At 40.5% G+C, this 24,302-nt stretch overlaps 1 protein-coding gene across 6 annotated transcripts in view; it reads left to right on the top strand.

Moving 5' to 3' along the window:
• The first annotated feature begins 6,828 nt into the window (after positions 1–6,828).
• Positions 6,829–24,302, top strand: part of CSNK1G3 (casein kinase 1 gamma 3) — a 71,997-nt gene continuing 54,523 nt past the window's right edge. For 2 of the 6 annotated variants that reach the window (XM_060761975.2, XM_060761973.2), the window contains exon 1: positions 6,830–7,283. The gene's annotated coding sequence lies outside the window, so the exon portion shown is untranslated. Of the gene's footprint in view, positions 7,307–24,302 lie in introns of all 6 variants that reach the window. The other 4 variants (XM_067464469.1, XM_060761971.2, XM_060761972.2 and 1 more) reach the window with 4 other exon arrangements.

The raw sequence follows: 24,302 nt of genomic DNA, 5'->3' as shown, positions 1-24,302 counted from the left end.
GTGGTACAGACGGGACAGATGGACAGACACTTTTATATAGAGATTTAAAAATAATTTTGTGCATGGCATACAGTTTATGTATACCGAATCATCAGAAAGCAATAACACAGACACCCATGTGGACAATTGCGGATTTTGGAGTATTATAGATTTTGAATGTTTGACCTGTTATGATTGGATGGTATTGTATGAAGGTCTCAATGCATTGCAAAAGTGAAGCACAGAACGAGAATGAAAGGCTCTTCCAGAGTGGTGTGAGCTGTCATGGCATTGCTCTCTTAATGTTGTTGTTTCCTCTATACTCACTAATTCCATTATTTTAGGGCCTGTTTACAGTGATCTGCAGCACTAGCTACAACATTAAATTCCCTTGAGTTGATTTCTTTTTATTTCCAAGACTTAAAAAAGGTTTCCCCAAATTACAGCCTGTGAGCCGGATGTGACTTCTCTTCTGCAGGGTCAACATACTAAGCTCTTTGGGTATATTGAGCCTACAGTATTGTAGGCTAATGATCAATATTGTGTTTAAAATAAGATATATGCAGTGTGAAGGCAAAAATTTCAGTTTTCTAACACCCGCGGTTACCAAAGGCCGTCTGGCGAGTTTAGCTAACCGTGTATGTCCCAGATCAGAAATCAGGACCTCACCAGGCAAATGACAGAAGCTTTATTCAATCTACACAAGGTATGCTGTGTACCGCAATGAATACCAAAATGTACAAGCATAAAGCATATGGGAGATGCAGTCATTTTTATACACAAGAGTTTCCATGCATTAATATTGCTAGAGTTTGAAAATCCCTCCCATTCCCCTGATTAGCCAGTGCTGACAAGCTGGTTGGTATTTTCCAGGCCTCTGAGGGGCGGGCTGAACTGGTGCATGCACTGATTGGCCCAAGCAGTGAAGATGCAGCTGGGGATCCTGCTGGGCGGGGAAGCCCTGTGGCCTCCAATCAGCAGGTGGAGGCATTTCTTGAGGCAGGGAGATCCTCAGGATGTTGCACCCACCTCTGGGTGTTGGTCGAAATGTGGGTGACAATGAATGTCTGGATGAGTGAATGATGAGATTATGCAGATATCAATTCCAGGATGCAAGGACAGTGGATTTCGAGGCTCCAGGTATTTTCCCATACTGAGAATACAATGATAAAGTCCAAGAAAATGTCTATTGTAAATGGTGGAGCTATTAGAGTTATCATAATCCTTGCTTGCCTAGGTCTTTGTCCAGCTGGCGACTAGGGTCTCCAGAGGGGAAGTACCAGATGGAGACCGGGTGACCCTCTGCTGGGTGTGAGGGAGGGCATTGTCCCAGGGATGGTTGTCTAATGCTGTGCCTTTTGTCCAAGGCATGAGTAGGAATTCCTGGAATATTTGATACTGCTCAAGAATCAAACAGGTTACAAAAATTCATTTCGGTTTGCCTTCTATTGACTAATTTCATAGAAATAAAAATAAATTAATAATAAAAATAAGAATTAAGTTCGGTTTTAGCACAGGTTCATACTGTTTGCAAATAAGGGGGAAGTGGGGGTCTGTCTTGGCTACACAAGAGATTGGAGAAGTTATTTTCCCCTTTTTGTTCTTATTTTCTTCCCTGCGCACATGTGAATGTTTGAAGGAGAGAAAGGAAAAAAGGATACATAGTATACCGTTGGAGACGAAAGTGGATGTGGATACTTTGTGGCATCATAGGAAATATGTTCCATTTAGTAAAAACTGGAAGTTGTATGTACCTAGAGAGATCTACTCCGGGGTCAGGATCCTTTCATTAACCGCTGATGCGGACCTGTCACTAGCCAAAAAGCCCCTCCCTCACTGATGCAACATTGGGATCGGAACGACCATCTGGGATACCTGCGGATCACCAGGGGAGATTCTCGGGTGGGCTTAGCCCCATGTGACCCACACTCGGCCCTGCCATACCAGTGGACTCTAACCTCCTGTGAATACCACTGATATGGACTGATTTAGATTAAAGAGCTACACCAAAATGTGTAAATGGAAGGGAAATGTTCATGGAAGTGGGATTGGCTGCTGATCTAGGAAGGGTTGAGGGGGATTTCATCTGTGAGAAAGGGCGCCATTGCGATTCATTATGGCCCCTTGCTCTTGGAAAACTATAACTCCATTCCATGTTAAACTATAACTCTCTTTTATTATGGATGGGGGTTGTTGTGTTCAATAACAAGTGTGCATAGAAATTCATGTTTTTTCAAACTATTATCTGCTCCCCCAACAGTCTGAAGGACTTTGAACTCTGCTTAAAAAGTTTGAGGGTCTGACATAAAGGAACAAAAATTCTCAATCTCTTCTGCTACTTTCTTTCCTTCTCCCTCCATTGGAGTTGTAGTACATAGGTGGATAAGGACAATAGCCCTTTGTCAGTATTGCACTTTAACTTAAAAGAATTAAAAGAAAGAAGAAAACTTGACCTTGAAACCATAAGGTCATCACTGTGAAAAGGAAACCCTTCTGGAAACTGCTATATCAATAGGTTTGGAAACTGGAATGAACTATATTTTGAGAACATATACTTTTTTAATACTATTTTAGAAGAGCCCAAGAAGGGGATTTTTACTCTGACATGTTCTGAAACTAAAAAGAAACTCACCTGAAGAGAAGGTTGCTGCTGGCTATTGGGAACTGTCAGAAAATGGCACAACAGGGATGCCATTTGGATATTTTTAAAAAGAGAACTCAGAGTACTATAGCAACAAATACCACAATCTCTTCAAACGTTTGGAAGAACCTTCAATCTATGAATGGAAAAAGGCAGTATTTTTTTTTCCTTTTAACCTCATGTAATCAAGGACTATATTTTTCCATTTCTGTTTTAAAGGGCATGGCATTTTCATAGGTTTTTAAAATCAGGTTTTATACCACTATCATATCAAAACTGAAGCCCCATCTACCCTGCCATATAATGCAGTTTAAAATTCAAAGACTCAAATAATCCAGTTTAACTGCACTGAACTGCATTATACAAGTCTACATTGACCATAACACAGTTTCAAACTGTGTTATATGGCAGTGCAGATGGGGCCCCAAGTCTTCTCCCAACACAACAAGCAGCACGGACAGTTACTTTCTTTCAACACTGCAACAAGTAAGCACAATGTGTTCTTTATCTGACATTAATAGAATTTCAAGAAATTACTTGAGCAGCTTTCCAAACTCTGGAAATGTCACAGAAGACACCAGAAGCTACTTAGAGCCCTTGGTGTCTCCTGGGGTTTTGGTTCCATGACCCCTGATGAATGTTCAAACCCCATTATGTACAATGACATAGTAAACTGATATTCCTTATACGAAATGGCAACATCAAGATTTGCTTTTGAGATTTTTTAAAATGCGTTCATGCTGTGAACGGCTGAATCTGTGGATATAGAGGGCCACCTGTATTTTTGAATTAATAGGTAAGGGTTTTTCCTGACATTAAGTCCAATCGTGTCCGACTCTGGGGGTTGGTGCTCATCTCCATTCTAAGTCAAAGAGCCGGCATTGTCCGTAGATACCTCCAAGGCCACGTGGCCGCATGACTGCATGGAGTGCTGTTACCTTCCCGCAGGAGTGGTATCTATTGATCTACTCATATTTGCATATTTTCGGACTGCTAGGTTGGCAGAAGCTGGGGCTATAAGCAGGAGCTCATGCCGCCCCCTGTGACCCTTCGATTAGCAAGTTTAGCAGCTCAGAGCTTTAACCCACTGCGCCACCGGGGGCTCCTTGAATAAATAAGGGGAGAGGAAATATTGTTAACTCTATGAGCCTCTGGATATTTGAATACAGCTGGCTCTTTGTATTTACAGATTCTGCATCCACATATCCCAACATACACAAATTGGGAGCATTTTTAATTTAATTAAAAATATCAAAAATAAATCTTAATTTTGCCATTTTAAGTAAGGGACTATATGGAAGGCTGAGTGATGGAAGATAGATGCTGTTGAACTGTGGGTTGGAGGAAAATTCTTAAAGTGCTTTGGACCACAAGAAGATCAAACCAGTCCATACTCTAGGAAATAAAGCCCAACTGCTCACTGAAGGGAAGGATATTAAAGGCAAAGTACTTTGGGCACAAAATGAAAAGACAGGGTATTTTGAAGATAATGATGCTTGGGAAAATGGAAGGAAAAAAGGAAGAGCGGCTGACCAAGGGTAGGATGGATGGATATTATCCTTGAAGTGACTGACTTGACCTTCGACAGGGAGGTCTGGTGTGGGCTGGTCCATGAAGTTATGAAGAATCAGATGCGACTGAACAAATAAACAACAAAACATAAGGGACACCTTTTTACTACACCACTGTATATAATGAGACACGAGCATTTATGGATTGGTCCTGAAGCCAGATCCCAGGCCCCTTCCACATAGCTGTATAAAATCCCACACTGTGTTTTTTGAACTGGGTCATATGGCAGTATAGACTCAGATAACCCAGTTCAAAGCAGATATTGTGTATTATCTGCCTTGATATTCTGGGTTATATGGCTGTGTGGAAGGGCCTCCAGTGTAACATCCAAACAAATCAGAGGCAGAACCATTTTTTTTTGCTATTGTAGTGTGTCTTGAAGTCATTTTCCACTTGTGGCTATCTTATCATAGGATTTTTTTGGGCAAGAATTCAGAGCAAGTTTGACATCGCCTTCCTATCAGTCTCAGAGAGAGTGACTTGCTTTTTTAAAAACCCCTGTGCCAGCAGGACTGAAGACTGACAGGTCAAAGGTTTGAATCTGGGGAGAGCACGGATGAGCTCCCTCTATCAGCTCCAGCTCCCCATGCGGGGACATGAGAGAAGCCTCCCCCAAGGGTGGTAAAACATCAGAACATCCAGGCGTCCCCTGGGCATCCTTGCAGACGGCCAATTCTCTCACACCAGAAACGACTTAGTTTCTCAAGTCACTCCTTACATGAAAAAAAAAAAAAAACCAAACACATAAGGAATAGACTCCTGGTCTCCAGAGTAATGCACAGGATGAAGCTTGTTGCTTTCTGCTCTGGATAACCAAAGAACCCTTTAACACACACCTTTCCCTCAACATATCCCAGCTTCAAGACACCTCAGGCAGGAAAACACCCCGAAAATTGATGTACTACTTTGATGTCCCTTCTCGACAGGCCCGATATCCCAGGATCTGATCCCTGGTTTTGTTTATCCTAGATTACCTGGCAATGGGGACTCATATAATGCAGTTCAAAACAGAAAACCTTGGATCAGATCCTGGAATACAGGGCCTGCTGAGAAGGGCCCTTAATGAGGAGACTCTTTTCTGGAAGCAGCTGCCCAGTCTCCTTTACAAATATGTAGGTTTTTATCTTTATCCCATCCTGAGTTTTTATCATTGTATTTTACACATGCGGCCCACTCCTTGTGATTGTGTTTGATTTTCTATTGTATTATTTTTGTATTGTTTTGTTATATTTTATGCTTGCCTTATTATTTTGATATTTACTTATGTTTTTGTTACTGTATTGTAATGCATTTCTGGGCTTGGCCCAAGCAATATGTCCCAAATGCACTTTATGAGAGAGTTAGAATTGTCTGCACACCCACTTACCCCCCAAAATATCCATCCTTTTTCACCTGGTCATACCCAGCATTTTTAAAAAAATCATAATCTTTACATTTGGCCCTGCCAGATTTTTAAATTGCATCGTGATATTTTGTTTTTGTTTTGCTATGAGTTATTTATTGTTGTATTGTATTGTTGTGGTTGTGTTTTTTATTCTGATGTATTTTGGGCTCGGCCTCTTGTAAGCCGCACAGAATCCTGCGGGAGATGGTTTGTTGTTCATTCGTTCAGTCGTCTCCGACTCTTCGTGACCTCATGGACCAGCCCACGCCAGAGCTCCCTGTCGGCTGTCACCACCCCCAATGGGAGATGGTAGTGGGGTATAAATAAAGATTATTATTATTATTATTATAGTGCCAAGTGAGCCTTGGCAAAACCCAGAGCCCTTCCATACAACGATATAACCCAGAATATCAAGGCAGAAAACCCTATATCATCTGAGTGTGGACTTAGATTGTTGTTGTTCATTCCTTCAGTCGGTATCTAAGTCCAGCCCATGCTGGACTGAGATGACCCAGTTCAAAGCAGATATGGTGGGATTTTCTGCCTTGATATTCTGGGATATAGGGCTGCATGGAAGAGCCCCCAGAAGTATGACTCAATTTAGGTTATCAAAGTAGAAAATCCACATTTTCTGATTTGAACTGGATTATCTTAGGCTCCTTCCACATAGCTGAATAAAATCCACACTATCTGTTTTGAACTGGAAGGTATGACAGTGTGGGCGCAGGGCCCTTCCACACAGCCCTATATCCCAGAATATCAAGGCAGGAAATCCCATATTATCTGAGTGTGGACTCAGATCACCCAGTCCAAAGCAGATATTGTGGGATTTCCTGCCTTGCTATCCTGGGATATTGGGCTGTGTGGAAGGGCCCTCAGATAACCCCGTTCAAAGCAAGTATTTTGGGCTCTAGGGCTGTGTGGAAGGGCCTCAAGACAGTGGAGGGATGTCTTTTTAACCCTGATTGGATAATATCCCTGCCACTCAAGATAAGGCGAGCCGAAAGAAGCCCCGCCCCCTCCTTGCCCGGGCCGCAATTCCCTTTCCGAAGCCCCTCCCACTCTCCTGTTGCGTGGCTAATCCCCAACGCCCAATGCCCCGCCCCCTTTTCTGATTTGAGTTTTCCTCCTCTCTCTCCCCTGTTTGCTTCTATTTTTTTCCCCCCTTCCCTCATGGCCTCCTCGCTCGTGGGTGAGACCCCGCCCCTCCGGCGCTGGCCCCGCCCCTTTCTCCTAGGCCGCCGGCTCGCGCGGCTGCCGCCCGTGGCTCGTCGAGGAGGAGGCGGGGCTTGGAGGGAGAGCGAGGGCGCGAGCCAGGCAGTTCCGCCTGGGTCTTACCGCCGCTGAGGAGAGCGAGCCACTTCCGCCGCTGGCTGCCTCCGGCGCAGGAGGGAGAAGGAGAGCGCCGCCGAGGAGGAGGAAGAGGAGGAGGAGGACTCAGGGCTCTTGCCCCTCTCTCCCCCTCTTCCTTTCCCGGCCTTCTTTCCCTCCCTTCTTCCCTGCGCCTGCCGGGAGGCTCCTCCTCTTCCCTCTCCTCAGCAGCGCCACCTCCCTCCCTCCCTCCCTCCCTCCCTGCTTTCCTTTTCCTTCTTCCTTCTCCCGGTTCCCCCAGAGACACCCACAGCGAGAGGCACCTGCGTCCCAGACCCGTCTCCCCGCCAGAGTCGGGCAAGGCCTCGGAGGCCTCCTCCTCTTCCTCCAGCCAAGGTAGACCCCGCCTTGAGGGGAAGGTGTGTGGGGGCGGCGCGGGCTTCCTGAAGAGGAGGAAGGAGGAGGAGAAGAAGAAAGGGAGGGAGGGAAGGGGGGGGGGGTGTTGTGGCAGCGGCCTGGCAGGGAAGGAGGGAGGGCGGGGGCACAATGGGGGCCAGAGGGTGGTGGTGGTGGTGGTGCAGGTTTGCAGGTTGGGGCTGCCCTGCCTGTTGTTTGCGAGGCTTTTGTGAGGAGATGTGTGGCGGGTGGATTCCACCCTGCGGAGATTGGGATCATAAATAAACAGAGGGAGGGATGGATGGAGGGATCTGTATTCAGAGGGAGAGAAGGAAATGAGATGGGGATAGAGACAGACATATATATATATATATATATATATATATATATATATGTATCTTAAGATATTTAAAGGAAGACTGGGATGGAGACAGAGAGATAGATACACAGAGATAGAAAGGAAGAAATGGATAGAGAAAGATTGGAGTAAAGTGAAGGCCCTTCCACACAGCCCTATATCCCAGAGTATCAAGGCAGAAAATCCCATAATATCTGCTTTGAGCGGAGTTGTCCGAGTCCACACTCAGTTAATGTGGGATTTTCTGCCTTGATATTCTGAGATATAGGGCTGTGTGGAAAGGCCCTGAGATACACTAGAGACCCTTCCACACAGCCCTATAACCCAGAATATCAAGGCAGAAACTCCCACAATATCTACTTTGAGCTGTGTTATCTGAGGACCCTTCCACACAGCCCTATATCCCAGAATATCAAGGCAGAAAATCGCACAATATCTGAGCTATGTTATTTGAGGACCCTTCCACACAGCTCTATAACCCAGAATATCAAGGCAGAAACTCCCACAATATCTGATTTGAGCTATGTTATCTGATGAACCTTCCACACAGCCCTATAACCCAGAATATCAAGGCAGAAAATCCCACAATATCTGTGTTGAACTGAAATATATGGTAATGTGGACTCAACCCAGTTCAAAGAAGATATTGTGTGATTTCCTGCCTTGATATTCTGGGGTAAAGGGCTGTGCAGAAGAGTCCTGAGCCCACACTGCCATATATTCCAGTTCAAAGTAGGCAAATGTGGGATTTTATTCAGCTGTGCGAAAGGGGCCACAGAGAGAAAGAGAAATGTCTGTAGAGGGATAGAGAGATGGAGTGGAGATGGGGGACTTCACAACCTCTGAGGATGCCTGCCATAGATGCAGGTGAAATGTCAGGAGATAATGCTTCTGGAACATGGCCATACAACCCGGAAAACTCACAGCAACCCAGTGTGTGGATTGCTTTCTTCCTTGTGTGTTTGGAAAGTGGAGCTCCAGGTCTGGTGTTGTCAGATGCCTGTAGTTTTCTCGCCCTGTGAGTCAGTTCTGTTTTCATGCTGCTTTATGGGAGTTATGTATGATGTGGGCTTTTATTATTGAATCCCCCGCTTCCCTCTCCTATCAGTGTGCGTATGGTGATGTTGGAAAGCTCTGTGCATCACAACACAAGGGTGGAAATAGTGGCCACCAATACACATGCACACAAGCTCATGCATTTGTCCCTGTCTTTTGGGAGGAGTGGTGATGGTGTGATGGGGCAGGTTCAACTCTTTCGTGGTTCTTCCAACCAGAAAGCAGAAAAGGAATTACAGGTTTAGTATCCAGTATGAGAAAGGCTTGGGGCCAGAAGTGCTTTGGATTTTGGAATTTTGCCCTCCCTGGATTTTGGAATACCAGGATCTGTATATACATAAATGCAGATAGGGCCCAAGTCTAAACATGAAACTTGTTTCATATATGTTTAACCTGAAGATAATTTTATATAAAATATTTTTAATTTTGTGTGAAAAAAAGTTTTACATACTTTGAATCACTAGAAAGCAAAGGTGTCACTCTCTGAGCCACCCATATATGTCATTTTGGATTATTTTCAGTGCCTCAATTTGTAATCACTTAATTTCTTTCCTTTGTGGGAGGAGCCTCAACAGATGAGATTTATTACTGTGATAAAATGAATGTGTGCTGGTGTGGGTTCTAGTTCTCTCATGCCCATTCTTCCTTGATACCAAAGTAAAATGGTCAGTTTGAACGAGCTGTTCTTGCACATGAGATTAGAGCAATTTTCTCTAAAGCCGTTTCATGGTTTACAGTTCTTATAGCTGTAGATGCTTGATGACAACATTACAACCAATCCATAATAGGTCTGTTTTTTTGTATGCCAGTTTTTATGTTTCTGCCTGAAAGCTCGGGTTATTGAGTAGCTGTTTTGCCTAGCAAATTTTATAACTACTATCTGTTATTTGGAGTACTTTCTAAAATGTGATGATGTCTGCTTTAAATGCACAATGAATTTTACCCATACTCACCATATTTAGAATTGTGCTTGTTGTTTTGGTGTGTCATATCTGGATTATTTGGCAAGCTGATGCCAAACAAAGTAAAAGGATCTTTCCTTCCCAGGATGTAGAAGTGCTTGGTACATAAGATATGCTCATTTGGTTTAATTTCCTTTAACATATTTGTGTTTTCATAAATGGCAAAACAAGCCCTATATGTGAACATAATAACCTGAAGTAACACCTCATTATTGAATAGGTTAAATGACTATTTCAAAATGGACACTGATCTTTAGTTTTCAATAGAGGTTATTATATCTCATTTTAACATTTGTAAGTTACAGATCCGCCTCGCATACTTACTAAGAATATAATAATGTTCGAATCAATAATATTTTTTTAGGATTCCGAATGTACAGGTTGAGCTCTCTTATACTGAAATCAGAGATATTACAAAAACCAAAACTTTTTGGCATCAGTCACTCACTTCTGTTTTTGAGGAAAGAGGACTAGTTATACCTCTAGTACCTAGTGAGATTTCCCTCAGATAACTTCAACAGAGGAAAGAGAAGAGGGGGAATGGGGGGATAACTCCGCTTACATAATGCCCCTGTACAAAACAGATGTCCCAAATGATTGTCTTCCACCCATCCAACGTGTGGAGTGGGTGCCCATTATTGCTGGATGCCTCTCCTAGTGCACCAGTAGCCCCTAGCCTCAGTCATTCACAAGATAGCGACCCCCCCCCCCCCAAATAAGGCCTAATGATATATTCTCCCATTTGTGAAGTTAGTTTTTAGGTATGTTTCTGATTCAAAATGGTTAGTAAAATTTGAGAACATGATAACTCTTTCAACCATTTGTAACATTTTGTGCAATTGTAAGATGTTGCTGTCATGAAATGCACTGCATTGAAATTGGGTCCATCATTTTGAAACACTTTGTATATGTAAATACAAGTATTCCAAAATCTGAAAAATGCCTGGTCTCAAGTGTTCAAATAAGGGAGATTCAACCTGTACCTACTAAAAGTGTAATGTAAGTAGTCCTAAAAAGTTGAATTGCAATAAAACTACTGAAATAGTTTCACTGAAGTAGTAGTTTCACTAAGACTGTAAATTTTGATTTATAAAGAGGCATTAACATGTATAACACTTCAATATTTTTAAGCAATGTCAAGTGCTTCTTGTTCATGGTTTCTTCATAACTACTTTGTCAAGCTTCTCTTTTTCCTGTCTGGAAAGCAAATCAGATTAGACAGGAATTCTTTCCAGAGTTTTAGATCAGGTGGTGAGACATGTTCCGAACCTTCTTGTTTTAATTGCTACCTTATAATAACTTATACAAAAATTTTAAATAAAATATTTTATCTTTCTGCCAAAAACAGTGACAAAATGTTAAAATACTCTAAATCTGACCTGCACAACATATGGTCTGCGGGCTGCATATGGCCCGCAAGACCCATTGGTGCAGACCATCAAGCACCACCGCCCTACCACCTCCACCACACCACCTCCGCCACTTGCTGCCACTTGCAGCCACTTGCACCCTGTGTTCACCAGTCAAATGCCATTACCATGGAAATAATGCTAGACATGCAAATATGCGAGGAGCCTGGGCCACCCCTTGTGGATTGGGTCATCAGATAGGTAGGAAAAAGAGGGGATGGGAGGAAGGAAGAAAAGGCAAAGAAAACAAGGGAAGGAGGTAGGTAGAAAAAAAAGGTAGGCAGGTAGATAGGAGAACGAGGGAAGGAGGGAGAGGAAGGGAGACAGAAAGGAAAAACAAGAAAGGATAGTGTCATGAGTTGGACCTTAGACTACAAGTCTGAACTCACTGTGTGACACTAGGCAGGTCACATTCTCTCAGCCTCAGAGGAAGACAAAGTCTAATCCTATTTGAATAAATCTTGACCAGAAAACTCTGTGATCGGGTTGCCTTAAGGTTGTCCTAAGTTTGAAACTGCTTGGAGGCATATAGCAAAAACAGACCTAATTAACCATTAATTATACATTACCTGGAAAATGAGGGGCTAAAAACCTATTTGCGACCCCAAGAGACTTAGTTTATTTAATCTGGCTCCTTTTTACTCCCAAGTTATGCAAGCCTGTTTTAAATGAAACCAAGAATTGTTTTCATAGGGTCTTACAGCAAGTAATGTCTCCCAGACCATACCATAATTCTTGTATTATCAACATGACATATATAGCTATATGCATTTGCAATGTAACTTGTCTGCAACATGATACTAGTCAAAATAGTCTCCACCACTGGTGATGCATTTGTGCCACTTTTGAAACCACTTCTCAAATATATTTAGGAGAAAGTGATCTAGGGTTCATAGTATCTTCCACTTTGCCTACATCAGTGAAGTGCCATCTGCAGAGTCTTTCCTTTATTTGCCTGAACAAGTGGAAATATGAGGGCACCAGATAGAATCATAGAATCAAAGAGTTGGAAGAGACCTCATGGGCCATCCAGTCCAACCCCCTGCCAAGAAGCAGGAATATTGCATTCAAATCACCCCTGACAAATGGCCATCCAGCCTCTGCTTAAAAGCTTCCAAAGAAGGAGCCCCCACCATACTCCGGGGCAGAGAGTTCCACTGCTGAACGGCTCTCACAGTCAGGAAGTTCTTCCTAATGTTCAGATGGAATCTCCTCTCTTGTAGTTTGAAGCCATTGTTCCGCGTCCTAGTCTCCAAGGAAGCAGAAAACAAGCTTGCTCCCTCCCCCCTGTGGCTTCCTCTCACATATTTATACATGGCTATCATATCTCCTCTCAGCCTTCTCTTCTTCAGGCTAAACATGCCCAGTTCCCTAAGCCGCTCCTCATAGGGCTTGTTCTCCAGACCCTTGATCATTTTAGTCACCCTCCTCTGGACACATTCCAGCTTGTCAATATCTCTCTTGAATTGTGGTGCCCAGAATTGGACACAATATTCCAGATGTGGTCTAACCAAAGCAGAATAGAGGGGTAGCATTACTTCCTTAGATCTAGACACTATGCTCCTATTGATGCAGGCCAAAATCCCATTGGCTTTTTTTGCCGCCACATCACATTGTTGGCTCATGTTTAACTTGTTGTCCACGAGGACTCCAAGATCTTTTTCACACGTACTGCTCTTGAGCCAGGCGTCCCCCATTCTGTATCTTTGCATTTCATTTTTTCTGCCAAAGTGGAGTATCTTGCATTTGTCACTGTTGAACTTCATTTTGTTAGTTTTGGCCCATCTCTCTAATCTGTCAAGATCGTTTTGAATTCTGCTCCTGTCCTCTGGACTATTGGCTATCCCTCCCAATTTGGTGTCATCTGCAAACTTGATGATCATGCCTTCTAGCCCTTCATCTAAGTCATTAATAAAGATGTTGAACAGGACCGGGCCCAGGACGGAACCCTGCGGCACTCCACTTGTCACTTCTTTCCAAGATGAGGAGGAAGCATTAGTGAGCACTCTCTGTGTTCGTCCACTTAACCAATTACAGATCCACCTCACCGTAGTTTTGCCTAGCCCACATTGGACTAGTTTCCTTGCCAGAAGGTCATGGGGGACCTTGTCGAAGGCCTTACTGAAATCCAGGTACGCTACATCCACGGCATTCCCCGCATCTACCCAGCTTGTAGCTCTGTCGAAGAAAGAGATCAAATTAGTCTGGCATGACTTGTTTTTGATAAATCCATTTTGACTATTAGCGATGACTGCATTTGTTTCTAAGTGTTTGCAGACCGCTTCCTTAACAATCTTTTCCAGAATCTTGCCCGGTATCGACGTGAGGCTGACCGGACGGTAGTTGTTTGGGTCATCCTTTTTTCCCTTCTTGAAGATTGGGACCACATTGGCCCTCCTCCAATCTGCTGGAACTTCTCCCGTTCTCCAAGAACTCTCAAAGATGGTTGCCAATGGTTCCGAAATGACTTCCACTAGTTCCTTCAATACTCTGGGGTGTAGTTGATCTGGCCCTGGGGACTTGAACTCATTAAGAGCGGCCAGGTATTCCTGGACTACTTCTTTCCCAATTTGGGGTTGGATGTCCTCCAATCCCTCATCCACTCCATCTTGCTGAGGTTGAAGACTCTCTTTTTGTGAGAAGACCGAGGCAAAGAAGGCATTAAGTAGTTCTGCCTTTTCCCTATCCCCTGTCAGCATTGCCCCATCTTCTCCGCGAAGAGGTCCTATCGCCTCCTTGTTTTTCCTTTTTCTACTAACATAAGAATAGAAGCCCTTTTTATTGTTTTTAATGTCCCTGGCAAGTCTGAGCTCGTTTTTTGCTTTAGCCTTGCGGACCTTTTCCCTACAGGTGTTGGCTATTTGTTTGAATTCTTCTTTGGTGATTTCTCCCTTTTTCCACTTTTTGTGCATGTCTCTTTTTTGTCTTAGCACAGTTAGAAGTTCTTTGGACATCCATTCTGGCTTCTTTGCACTTGTCCTATTTTTTCTCTTTGTTGGCACGGTTTGCAATTGCGCCTTGAGTATTTCACTCTTGAGAAATTCCCATCCATCCGTAACTCCCTTGTCTTTTAGTATCTGTGTCCACGGAATGCTGCTCAGCGTTTCCTTCATTTTTTGGAAATCAGCTCTCCTAAAGTCCAAAATGCGGGTTTGACTTGTCTTAGTTTCGGCCTTCCTTTGTACCTCAAATTGCAGGAGCACATGGTCACTTGCCCCTAAGGATCCTACCACTTCGACCGCATCAATCAGGTCGTCCGCATTTGTTAGGATGAGATCAAGAGCAGCCAATCCCCTTGTTGCCTCTTCTACCTTCTGGACCATGAAATTGTCTGCAAGGCAAGCGAGGAATTTGTTGGACCTTGTACTCTTGGCCGAGTTTGTTTTCCAGCAAATATCGGGATAGTTGAAATCGCCCATGACTACTACATCTCTTTTCTGTGCCTGTTTGGTCAACTGTTGGCAGAAGACTTCATCAAGTTCTTCCTCCTGGCTTGGGGGACTGTAGTAGACGCCTACAACGACATCTTTTTGAGTCCCAGTTCCCTTGATTCTTATCCAGATGATTTCAAGCTGGTTTCCCAGATTGCTGTCTTGAATCTCTTCTGCAGCATAAGAGTTTTTGACATACAAGGCTACTCCGCCTCCTCTCCCCTTTGTTCGGTTTCTGTGAAAGAGGTTATACCCCTCGATATCTACATTCCAGCGATAGGAGTCATCCCACCAGGTTTCAGTGATTCCCTATGATATCATATTTGTGGTGTTGTGCTAAAAGTTGGAGTGCGTCTTGTTTATGGGGACTACAAGGTGGATGTGGCATCACTGACCATCTTATTTGTGCATTAAGCTATGATGTCAGAAAAGTGTGGGATTATGCTTTATTGTGGTGTAATTAGAATGCATTTAGCTGTTTATGTGGACTTTTTCATTGATAGCTTCCTAAAGTTTCTAGAGTGATACAATGTAATGGTCACTGTTCCTTGTTGTAGTACCCTTGAGGTAATCAAGCTAAATCCACTTCATGACTTAATTCATGGTTTCTGGGTCATACAGTTATATCAAAGTCTCATCAACAGCACAAACATTTCTGAAAAAGGTGTCCTTTTGGACTTCAGATGCTGTCAAGAGTTCTGAGCACTTGTACAGTCTCTTCTGTTTTGTATCATCTGATGATTGACAAGGGATTCACCAGGCACAACTTTTCTGTGACCAGAAGCCAGAGTTGAATTAAAATGCCGTGTCAATAGCTTTAAGACCACGGCCAGGTTCCTTGGCAGTTTCCAGGAAGTCATACCCTAGTTTCCATAGATCACACCATCCACCCTGATTTGGTTTTCACTCGTGACTGTTGCTGATGGATTTCCCTTAGGTCTCTTCCCCCATCCCCTTTTAAATCATCTCACCCATATTTGCACAGTGCTGTCATCAGTTGTCGCCTCATCACACACATTTCTGAGCTTTCTGTGAATGTTAGTGCACTGCATTCTTCTTTGGTCAAGAACTTGATGACTGCTCTTTGTGTTTCATATCCACGATTATTATTCTAAACTGGTGGAACTTTAAAATGAATGTTTATAATTGTTTTTAACTGTTGTTTTAATTGTAACTGTTTATTTTAATGTATGTATTTGGCACCTAATTATTGCCTGAGTCCCCTTCTGGGGTTGAGAAGGACGTGGCACAAATGCGCCAAATAAATAATGTAACACCCAGACATACAGAAATTATGTCAGTCATGTAGTAAGAGTTACTCTTATCAGGTAGTAAATAGCATCTCGTTTGAATTAATAGTTTCAGAGATAACGGCACACAGACATTAGTGTCAATAGGAGCTTTATACTAGTAATTGTTTTAGGAATTCCACAGAACAACTTGGTTTAGTAATATGGTTGCTATGATCTTTTACTTAAAAGTAGAAAATAGGTGACCTTGAACGTCTCATTACACCATGCTACTGGACAATTCCACTCATTATGGGGGAACAAAATACTGGTGCGCACTGAACCAAAAATATAAATGTAAATGTATTGTGATCATTTGTCTCAATTCCAGGTTGTGGCTATTGTTCAGGTACTTGTAATATAGCAGTATAACAAATTCAGGATACAGTTGTGATACGTGAAAGGCCCTAATTGTGACACAGATAAGATGAAATACCTTTTATATTTTGTAACTAGATTGTCTGATAAAGATTTGTATCTTATTATGATAAAGTCATGCTTGCTTTAAGTTCCTAGGAATGGAAGCAATGGAAAGTAATTGAAATTGCTTTGTAGAAATTGAGATCCTTTTAAGAGATTAATATACAGGTTCATGCATTGTTAGAAGAATAGTAATGTGGCTTATCTAAGGAAAAGACCTTTCTTTTCTGCTTAGATAGCGTTCCTGCTTCAAGTTGTTAGCATTACTTAGGTCACCAGTAGTATATTTCTTTATGAAAACTCTCAATGCGGCTGTTGCCTTGCATATGTAACTAAATGTGACAGTTTTTAGTGTTTTTTATTGTCAACAGATGGTGAATTGTGATTTGCATTATTTTCTGCCTTCTCTCTGTGATTCAGGCTACACTCTTGTATTCATTTACCTGAGGAAAATTTAGTTGAACTCAGCAGGATTTACATTGCCTTTGCGTTTTCAGTATTTTGTAGTATTACAACCTAGTATTGAATTGGATTTAATTCATATTGTGATACACATTTTATTCAACACCTTGAAGTTGTTGAATGTTTTTATTCTGACACAAAAGTTATACAAAGAAAATAAACTAGCACTTGTTAGTGTGTAAGTCTTTATCACCTTTGCTATAACCTACTGAAATAAGCTCTTGTGCAACCCACTGTCTTCAGAAGTCACAAAAGTATGAATAGATGCCACCTGTGTGCAATTCCAGTGCCACATGATTAAATACCATGTTTTTGAAAGATCCCAGAGTTGGTTGGAGAGCATTTTTAAACAAATAGTTTCATGGAGATCAAGGAACTATCAAAACAAGTCTGGGATAAAGTTATGCAGAAATACTATGTCCTGAGCTGTGCAGTGCCATTAAATCCAGTACAGGGAGTCACCAAGTTACAAACAAGATAAGTTCTATAGGGTTGTTCTTAACTTGAATTTGTATGTAAGTTGGAACAGGTACATTTTTAAGTGTAACTCCAGCCACACACACACACACAGAGCGAGCGAGCTTTGGATCACATAGGGAAGGGTAACATCTCTGTGGTGTTTGTTTTGCTGTCTGTGTCACTGTTCAGAAGATTTCACCTCACTTTCTGTCCCTGTGATAATTGGATTTTGAAAAAATTGGTTTGTTGAGGAAGCAAGGATTGATAATAAAGCTTCGGTTGAGACATATTTCCCCATGATAACTCTTTTAGGGGTGAATTTCCCTTCCTTGGGGTAGATTTTTCTCACTTCCTGTTGTCTCACCCCGGTTCTTAACTATGAGTCATTTGTAAGTTGGATGTTTGTAATTTGGGAACTGCCAGTATTGCAAAATGTGAAGAATATTGTTTAATGGCTCTGGTTTTGGCTTCCTGCCAAAACTTAGTGACAAGGTAGAGATGACATGAGACAGAGCAACAAATGGCTAAAGACACAAGAGACATGCACACATGAGATGGGGGGACCATATTTGCAAAATTGTGTGTGGAATTAAACCAGATCTATGGGGAAAGATTGGTTTGATGACACCAAACTGATTGTTTTGTCCTTGCCACAAAAATTATATATGAGGCAATTGTGCTGAGAATACCATACTCATGGTAAAACATGAAGGTGGTAGCATCATGCTAAGCAAATGATTTTTATTGGAAGGGGATGGGAAACCAATCAGGACTGAAGACAAGATGTGCAGAACTTAACATAAGACAATTTCAGTCTTCAGAAGGCCTTAAACTGGAATTTCCATTCACTTTCCTGCAGGGCAATGATACTAAATACACTGTTTAAATAACACTCAAGTGGTTTAAAAACAAGAACCTAAATGTCTTACTGGTTTGGTGAAAGCACAGATCTCAGGCCAGTTGAGACTCTGTAGTAAGACTTGAATATTGTTGTTCACCAGTGGTCCTCTTTCAATGTACCGATGGATAAATTTGCCAAGAATGAGCAAAAAATGGGTTCCAGCCAGCAAAACTCAACAGGTTTGTCAAAAAGACTTGTAATTATAATTACTTGCAAAGATGGTGGTATTAAATAGTGACTTGTGAGAGTGATTGCTTATGCACCAAGCAGCAGTTTGTTCTTGTTTATTTAACCTTTTTGCTCCAATAAAAGTATTTTGCATTTTTTGCAGTATTAAATATTTTGTACCTTTGGCAGTAACAATATTAGTTAAATTAATTTCAATTACAGGTTGTAACATGATGAATTATGGAAAGGTAAAAAAGAGGGGGGGGGGATGAACAGTTCTGCAAGTCGGTATTCTTCAATACTCTTTTATTTACGTAGCAGTGCTACCCTGATTTCTCTGAAACAGAATGTTTACATATGTGTGAACTGTGATTATTGGATATACTGTTCTCTTTCCAAGGTGTGAAGTTAGCAGAAAGAAATATTTGAAGATAATTAGGCTAAGGAATAGTAATGGGCCCAAGCTCTTCAAGTAAACTTCACAGTTCAAATATTTGAATGTGGGTTTTCACATTTAATTTCAATATCTTGTTCATTAGATAATTCAGTTGGTTGAAGTGTATGCATGTTAATAATTGTACATTTACAGAACATAAGAAAACATCAATCAAATGCATCAAAAAGCAAAACTACATTCTAAGATACTGTTGAATGTTTACTAAATCCCAACATATTTTAGCTAGAAATGTACTATATTGAAAATAAGCAGCAGTATCTTTAAACCTCATGTTTGTATTGTAGGTCATACAGTTTTCCACAGGCTTGAAACTGTGTAGTTATGCTAGGAAATATCCTAAAGAGCCAGCCTAGAGATTTCTCATTTATTTTACTCCTTTTTTACACCTTCTCTTCTATTCCAACCGCCCTTCTGGTTTCTTACACTTTTAAGTGTTGACGAGAAAGTTCTAACTGTATAGTGTCAAATGGACCCTACTTTTGTATCTATCTGGTCATTTATTATGGTAATATACTCTATTTTAGATGTACTACCATCAGAAGTATGGTGGGTGGTAAGAGGGGAGAGAGCATTTTAAACAGAAGTACTTTTTCTTTTGCTATCTTTGTTATTAATTTGGCATTAGGTTAAGGCTTTTCTAGCATTTTAGATACACTATTTTTAAATCAACTCTGACACTGTTTTGTTGTAGTGTGGCAGCTTTCTAATTGCTATTTAATTAAAAGTAACTATTCTTGATCAGATTATATTAGATGGTGTCTGTGTTTTAAAAAGATAGACAAATGAAAATAACTAGAGAAATTATACTGCACCCAAGAGACTAGTTAAACTACCATATTCCATAGTCTTTGTGTAGCTCTGTATGATTTCAGAAACGCAGGGGTCATTTAGTAACTCTTGCCTTTTTGTTTTTTATATATTTCACATTGGTTCAAATACAGTTGTGTACTTCTTATGATTATTTGATCTCGTGAATATGTTTCTTTTAAAAAGCACATAAAAGGAGAAGAATTATGTGGTGAATGGCAAGATTTACTCTATTAGCATTCATATTAACATATAATTAAAAATAAGCTTCAAAGAAGATTTACTTATTCTTTTCTTCCTTCATTCAGCCCTAATATATAGGCATATCAAGGTATAGAAAAATGTTAAGGTTGCATGCATTATTTTAAATGTAGGTAATTGTGCCCCAAGGCAGTTCTGGTTCAAAGGATTTTTATTCTGTGCTCCAACTGGTTCATTTACAGACTTTGTAACTTCTTTGTTTGTCCTCTGTTGATTCCAATTTTTTCTTAAACTTCTAAATATTGGTTAAGGGGAAAGGACAAAATACCTAACGTTTTATTGGTAGCACTAGTATCCATCTATCTATAGGAACCACAGCTGAGAATATTCAGAAGTGAAGGAAAACATAAAATATGCATTGAAACCAGGAATCACATTAAATATTGGCACAGTAGATTTATAGAGAGAAGGTTGTTAGTGTTGTGCTTTAGACTTACTAACAGGAAATATATATTTTATTAGTTCAGATTCTGTTGACATTCAGACTTCTTGAGTTACTTAGGGTTCTAAAACAGGATGAAAAGATGACTAGTGATAAGCTGTATAGACATAAAGGTTGTTGACAGTCAAGGTAGATAGTAGTTGAAAAAGCAGCACACAAATAAATTAGACCCCACTGTATTATTGAATTATTCAGTTTCAAAAATTGAGGTAGAGGATGTTTTCTTTTTGTTGTCGCCAATTAAGTATAACTTGTTTTGCTTGTAAGAATGTACTAAAGACCTATGGTATTTCTAAAGTCCTGCAATTCTGTTGAAAACTGATACAATTTTTAGATGTTGATTTTTAGATTTTTAAGATTGTATTGAGTACAAAATATAGTGTGTGTGTGTGTGATAGCAATAGATTCCTCTGATACTGAGTAGTATGGCACCAATGTCCAGCATGGAAAGTAAGGCCTCTTACTGTCCTTATATCCCAGGAACTGATTCCAGATTATCTGCTTTCCCTAGAGTATATGACAGTGGAAACTTGTATAATCCAATTCAAAGCATATAACCTGTGATCAGATCCTGGGATATAAGGACAGCGTAAAAGGGGCGTAAGTTGATAGACTTCAGCAAATAGAGCTGATGTACATTCACATAAGCATTGCTGTGTGGGTACAGGTGCTCATGTGAACAAATATTGCCAGTTGTTGTGCCCAGTAAGACTTGAATTAGGATTGAAATGAAAAATCTGAAGAAGTGTTGTTCACTTCAAACAAACTGAGCTTCCTTAGAAGAATGTTACTAGTATAGGAACTTTCATGTAGCTCAAGTATTTAAAGTACATATTAAACCATTATGTGTTTCCTTGTTTTATTTACACAATAAATTCTTGTAGTTTAGATAATGATACCTGCAGTATTGTTTTCTGTAGATACAAGTACTTTAATATTGTTTTGGGTGCTGGGTCATTTCCAAGAATGTGAATGTAGGCGAATATGAAATGATTGGAAGTAAGATTGCTTTGCTTCTGTATTGAAACATGACATGATATAAAATGGCTACAGCATAACCTTGAAAGTGAAAAAGGTGTTGGGAGTTTTCTAATACTTGAGTTTGTTGCCATTCATACTTTCAAAAATAAATTAATATCAAAACTGTTTTATGATAAATAGATGCTTTGGAGGTTTTAATTGTGGGATTGTAATACTAGAACAAGTCACGATATATTTAGAAAAGTTAATTTAATCTAATACATGGTTAAACAAGTAATTTCAGGTCTCAGCTTCCTCTTAGACAGATAATATGTGCTTTTAAAATGGTATTTTGCTTCTTTCCAAAAACCTACACATTTCTTCCAAAGCTTATTTGTTCAGTTTTGAAAGAAACTAATCTGATATTGTCTGTTGTCTATTCATCTTAAAGATTTACACGTTTACAATCATTTTATAATCCTTGTACATCATAATCCCTTAATGAATGTTTTATATCAGTGTTAGATGCTATCTGTAGCACAGACTGACATTACTTAGGAGCCCTGTTGAAAATAATGAGACCTCTGTATAACGTCACAGAGTTACGTTGTAGTGTTAAAAAGAATATTGATTAAAATGTATCAATTCAGATTGCTGTAGAATGAAAGCTTAAAAGTTAAACAAATGTATCATTAATAGCGTTTTCTGATACTTTGCACTTAAATAATTTTCTTTGGCATATGCTTTTATAAACAGCAGCATATTTCACGTCTGTTACTTTCAGTCAGCATATAAACAGCAGCATATTTCACGTCTGTTGCTTTTGGTCAGCAGACAGAAGTAGCACTTTAGATGGACATTGACTGGAACAGTGACATTGCTAATGAGACTGTTTTTATTGCTTTTTACCGTTTTATTGTTGCTTATGTACTGTTTTAACTATGACTTATGTTCAACTGTGATTGTATTATTGTGATTGTTTGTATTGGCATCATATCGGTGCCTGTTGTAAGCCGTCCTGAGTCCCCCCTTGGGGGTAGAGAAGTGACGGGGAAGAAATGCCGGGAATAATAAATAAATATTAATATAGTTATATACCTTCCCCTCAATCCAGTTGGTATTTCCAACTTTACTGAACCACTGAATCAGTTATGGTGGCAGCAGCAAGAAGTAGCCTTTCTCTTCTCCATGGAATTACATTTGACTTATCCAGAGTTCATATCAAAATTCACAATTTTGGCCCCAACTGTGTGATAAGATATAAAAAATTGATTAATAGTTTGGAATTCACAAATTGGAAGGAGAGATGGGGCTAATGGATTGAAAGAATGCAGCAAGATTGTAGTTTTCTTTTGATCCTCCTAATGTTTTATATTTCATTTCCCAGAATCTCCAGTCAGCATGGTCAGTGGTCAGATTTATTGGGATTGAAGTATACAATATCAGGAGATCTAGAGGCTGTAGCAAGGCTGCCCTTTTCTGTTTATGCTTGCAATTAAGTTGTGCATCTTTGTCTGAAAAAATCCTGTCAGATGAAAAATATCCGGAAAATATGGAAAAGAAAATTCCAGTTTTACCTGCTTGCTTGGAAAAACACAGTAATAAACTTTGTGGGATTTATTCTTGAGAATACATGTACAGTATAAGAACGTAATGTTTGTCTATAAGTAGTCTTTAATGTATTGAGTGCTTTTGGGAATGAGGTTGTGTTGCTAAACTGAAATGCCTTTCCAGAATAGGATAACGTGCCTTTCCAGAATAGGATAAAGTGCCTTTCCAGAATAGGATAACTCCCAGCACTATGTCCCAGAAGCACTTTATTAGAGTTTAAGACTCTCTGCACATTGCACTTGCCCAGAATTCCAACATACCACCTGTCACACCCAGCACTTTTTTAACCTGTATCCATCACTGGCCCGGCCCTGGTTTTTATTGCGTAATGGTGTAATGTTTTGTTATTGCTTATGTTTTTTAATTTGCTTTGTATTGTATTGTTATTGTTTGCTGTTATTGTGTTGAGGCCTTGGCCTTTGTAAGCCGCATCGAGTCCTTCGGGAGATGCTAGCGGGGTACAAATAAAGTTTAATAATAATAATAAATAATGTTCTGGATACTTAATGCATAAAACTGAGTTAGTTTTAAAATGTGCTATCAAAGCTAAAGGAGAATGCAATACTGTACTTTAACTTTCTACTAAGTTGCTTCATGGGGGCACACACATTTTGAATTACTAGTTTTGTTCACATACCACTTTGAGCAATAAGTCTTGGCTTGATAAACCACAATGTGAGTGTGATGAGAGCAGATGTCTGCAATTCACAGAAATTTTCCAGCAGGCAAGCTGCTAAACAAGCCAGGAAGGCTATAGTCACACCATATCCAAACTTGATATTATTCCTTGGTTTCCCCAAAGAATTCACAATTGTAAACTTTAATCCAGTGCTTTTTCATTGTTTATATCCAGCCTGGAATGCTTCAATGCATGTAGCCATAGCACGTTTGACAGGGCACACTGCCTACTCCTAAATAAGAGCTATAAGATTGAATGAGGACAAATCTAGATACCTCTAAGAAGTGGACACAGAAAAAATAAAAGCAATACCCCTCTCTTGCTATTGTTTTGAAGCAAATAATTTTTGCTACATATTGGGAACTGTAGTGATTAATTGAAACTCACAAGCTATGTCCTCTGAATTTCAAGTTGCTTTTCCACTTATGGTGACATTGTAAATTTTATAGGGTTTTATTAGGGAACACTCAGAGGGGTGTAGGATGATTCATTGTGTTCACTTGAGCTCGGTTTCAGTGCTGATCAGATTGGACAATTCAGTGTTACACTTTTAGTGCGACAGCTTAAATAAGCACATGGACCCTTGCTTGCTCACATCCAGCTAACATCTGCCATCCGCAATCCCTTCAAGACAATTTTTGGTTGCCTTATTTCCTAGTAAACCACAATGGAACCCAACAGTGGCTATGCCCAAATAAAGCTACTTTCCCTTCACTCTCCTTTGAGGTGGTGATCTCAGTCAAACCCCCACGGTTGCCTCAGGAAGAGGAAAGTGTGCGCCACTCTGGGATTGGAGGAAGGCCCTGAATTTGAAAAGATTGAGTTGGGAGGAGGCCAAGGAAAGCAACAGCATTCAATACCCTATCAACAACTGGCCCTCCTCTTCA

This window comes from Anolis sagrei, chromosome 2, assembly GCF_037176765.1.
Source record: "Anolis sagrei isolate rAnoSag1 chromosome 2, rAnoSag1.mat, whole genome shotgun sequence".
Taxonomy (NCBI): domain Eukaryota; kingdom Metazoa; phylum Chordata; class Lepidosauria; order Squamata; family Dactyloidae; genus Anolis; species Anolis sagrei.
The sequence above is the reverse complement of the archived record's forward strand: the minus strand, read 5'-3'. Positions and strand labels throughout refer to the sequence as shown.